Consider the following 4,339-nt stretch of genomic DNA (forward strand, 5'->3'; position numbering starts at 1 on the left):
TTGAAAATACATTATTCTACAAAAATAACTATTCAAATCTTCTGTGCTGAAAAACTTTTCTATAGTTATTAATGGGCTCTGGTTGAAAAAAGATTTCTGATTCTTTTTCAGATCTTGCAAAAACAAAAAAGAAAAATCAACTTTTTTTTTAAAGCAAACGCCTGGATATCCACAAGTCTAGTAATGAGTCTTAACAAGGATACCCTGGTGCACTAAATTTTTGTTATGTGCGGGATTCGAAAAAAGATCGGACCACAATGATCTATTACTTGTACACTCCTCGTTAAGCATCATTATTATTTGCAAACAGATAAAGTAAAGAACGTCTCATGGATAATTTTCCAATAATAATTACAGCTATAATCAGATCCTTCAACGTGGAATGTCTTAATTTTCCTGTAAACATTAACCTTCTAGTTCTGAGATATATAGACTTCTGCACTAACATAAATGCCTACATGCATGTCATACCAGCCACAATTGAAAGATTGAAAGTGAAAGTGACTACACACCATCCTTATCTCTTCTACTGGAGTCCAGACATTAATCGACGTACGACAAGAAATTGACGACTTGTGTTGAAAATTTCTCTAGACATTAACGTTCAACGTGAGACATGAATGAAATTAAAAATTAAAAATTAAAAATCAACGTTCAGCGTGCGACATGAATGAATACTCCTAACAAGGATATGGATGTAAAAAGTGAAAAAGAATTATAAATTAAAAATCAAAATCATATAATTGAAAGTCCATATCGAAAAGTAACTAGTATGAATCACATTACCATACTATTATTAAGTAGAACAAAGAGAGTCTCGGAGTAACGAAAATTATTTTCGTGTGATTTATAGGTCACAATTTCGACCCGTGAAGCAGCCATTAATGTTTGCGTATTAGGGCAGGCTATATTATTATTTCTTGGGTATAATTCTTTCCTGAATCATATATGAATACGAGATACTTTATGCACCGAAATGCTTATACGGTTGTTTAGTAATACTTGCCTTCTTATATTTGGCACAAATTAACATGTGTGGCCGATAAGTTTTATCCTCAACCATATCTTTTGTTCATGATCTCCATCACAACTACATTCTCTGCCCCATTCATTTTTTTATAAGATAATATTGGTATATAAAGTATCTCATATTCATACATAATCTACTACTACCGTAACACTCATGTTATTTCTGAACCTCCACGTTGCAATTTTCCCCTTTTAAGGTTTTCCTCTTCTTACAAGTGTTATTTTGGCCTTTTCTAACCAGACAGTTTCATATATATCTACAAGAAAAAACGATATTTGTGAAGGAAAAAATTGTCACAATTCCGTCACAAAATTGACATGGTAACGAATTTGTGACAAATTTTGAGCCATCCCAATTTTGCACGTCGTAAAACTTTTGTGACGGAATAGTAACTCCGTCACAACTATTTTTTGTGATGAATTTGTGATTTGCAATATCTGTCTCAATTATAGACCACAAATTTGTGATGGACTAAAGACAGATAGGTCCGTCACAAATTTGTGACGGACACAATCTGTTTTTAGTTATCCAACTTTGCATCATAATTTGTGATAGAATTGTATTAGATTATCATTTTTGTCATAAATTTGTAATTGAATTGTGACAGATCGTCATATCCGTCACAAAATTTGTTTACACTAAAGAATTCCGTCAGAAATTTGTCTCAATTTTGTGACAAACTTGCCCGTTATAAATATTCTGTCACATTTTTGTGTTTATCAAGTAGTGTCATGCTTTAGTTTGTATGTGCACAGTCAATGTTAATTTGATTTCAATTGTTCATTGTGCGACTCCAAAATTAACCTCAAGTTGAATCTATTCATTTATAATAGAAATAGCTCTATTTTTGCATTAATAATTCTAAGTTATATAGGTTACTATTATTGAGAGTATTGTGTATTATATCTGTATTTATGTAGTTGAGGGGTATTTTTTGTAATTAGCCAATAATATAGTATGTGTATATGTACTGTACAATACAGATACACTAACTTTTACTTTTCATTTTATCAAAGTTTCGTTTTCTCCCTTTTCTCTCTCTCCAGAAGTTTCCACCATTTTCTTTTCTCCTTTCTCGTTTGCTCTCTGCGAAGCTTCGACCGCCATATCAATGGCGATTTTCGCTCGCACTTTAATCTCTGTTTTCTACATGGTATCAGAGCAGGGTCATCTCCTTCATCACTAATCTCTGTTCGTTTTTTTTTTTTTTGAAGTTGTAAGGAAAATTGGGAAACCCTAATTTTTCACCCATAGTTTTTCAGATTTGTCGATTAATTCATCTTGTATCATGGCGATGGATGACGATACTTCGGATTCAACTAATACAAACAAAGATACATTAGATTCGACCAATCCCTTGTACATGCATCCTTCAGAGAGTGCCGGATCGATACTAGTGCCGGTGGTGTTTGACGGAACTGGTTATAGATCCTGGAGAAGAGGCGTCCTCAGAGGTCTCTCAGTGAAGAATAAGGTCGGTTTCATCACCGAAAAATGTAAGAAGCCAGATTCCGGCCATCCGACATTTGAGCAGTGGGAGAGATGCGACGACATGGTCACATCGTGGATTCTCAACTCACTTTCCAAAGATTTGGCAGATAGCTTACAGTATGTGGTCGATGCCAAGAAATTGTGGCAGGAACTGGAGGATAGGTACGATCAGACAAATAGAGCGAAATTGTACCAGCTCGAGAGGGAAATTAACGATCTAAGTCAGGGAACCCTAGACATTACAGGATATTATACAAAAATGAAGAAGCTTTGGGAAGAGTTAAACACATTGAATGCACATGCACAATGTAAGTGCCAGTGTACTTATGGTGCCAAGGCAAATATGCACAAGGCTGAACAAAACAGAAGGCTAATCAGGTTTCTAATGGGTCTAAACGAGGTCTACACAGTTGTGAGAGGAAGCATTTTGATGATGAATCCGTTGCCCAGTATTGCATAAGCCTTTTCTATCCTGATCCAGGAAGAAAAACAAAGGGAAGTTAGGCCAAGTAACCATCTGATGATGGAGTCTGCTTCAATGAATGTCAGTGGTCTTGCAAATCTAGCTTTTAGGACAAATTATGTTCAACAGAGGAACAACAGCTCATACAGAGGCAGTTATCCATCCAACAGGTCACGCCTGTTTTGTGACTACTGCAAGAAGCAAGGACACACTAAAGATAAATGCTACAAACTACACGGATTTCCCCAGGACTTCAAATTCACTAAAGGAAAAAGTGTGGCTTCCGCTGCAAGTGTGCATGGAGGACCTAAAGGGATAGTTCCCGGAGGATGCAGTGAAGTTGGTGCTAGAAATCAAAGCATGGGGATTCAAAACCTGACAAAGGAGCAATATAATCAGCTGCTGCATCTGTTGGAGAACTTCCATGGTGGAAGTACAATTGAAGTCTCAAATAACATCACTAGTGGGGGCAGCAAACTTTGCAGGTATATTGGCTTGCTCTACTCATAAAGAAATCATTGGTAATCTTTCATGTAAATGCTTCAAATCATCTGCTGAATATTGGATTTTAGACTCCGGAGCTTCTAATCACATGTCCTATAACAAAGCCCTATTAACCAACATTAGATTTCTACCTTATCCTTTCCTAGTAACCTTACCAAATGGATACAACGTTAGAGTGACAGAAATTGGTGATGCAGTCCGTAGCCCTAAGCTGACTTTACACAAAGTGTTGTTTGTTCCCAGTTTTATGTTCAATTTGATCTCAGTTCATTATTTAACATCATACCTTAAGACAATTGTCCAATTTTCTGATACTTCATGCATTTTACAGGCCCCTTCAATGAAGAGGCCTTTGGAGATTGGTAGAGCAAGGAATGGCTTGTACTTCCTCGGCTCAAAATGTCAGTTCCTTAGTTCAGCTACTGTTCCCACTTCTCTCGTTTCAAATTCATGTTCTGCTTCTACTGACAATCCATATAAATCACTCACTATAAATAATGACAACTTGGAAACTTGTCCTGCTAATTGTCTTTCATCATCATCTGTAAATGTTCCACTCTCAAGCAATAGGAAAGGTTCTTGCACCTCTTGTTATCCTACTAATGTGTGTGGATCCTTTTCTAATTCTTCATCTTATGGAAATTGTGTTGACTATTTGTGGCACAACATATTGGGCCATGTACCTTTTGTGAAAATGAGGGGAATATCATCTATACCTGTAAATTTTGCACCCAAACAACTATTCTTATGTTCAATTTGCCCTATGGCCATACAAACAAGATTACCATTCCCACAGAAAAATACATCATCTACCAATATTTTTGAACTATTACACATAGACCTCTGGGGGC

Source organism: Nicotiana tabacum, chromosome 17 (genome assembly GCF_000715075.1).
Source record: "Nicotiana tabacum cultivar K326 chromosome 17, ASM71507v2, whole genome shotgun sequence".
Lineage (NCBI taxonomy): Eukaryota > Viridiplantae > Streptophyta > Magnoliopsida > Solanales > Solanaceae > Nicotiana > Nicotiana tabacum.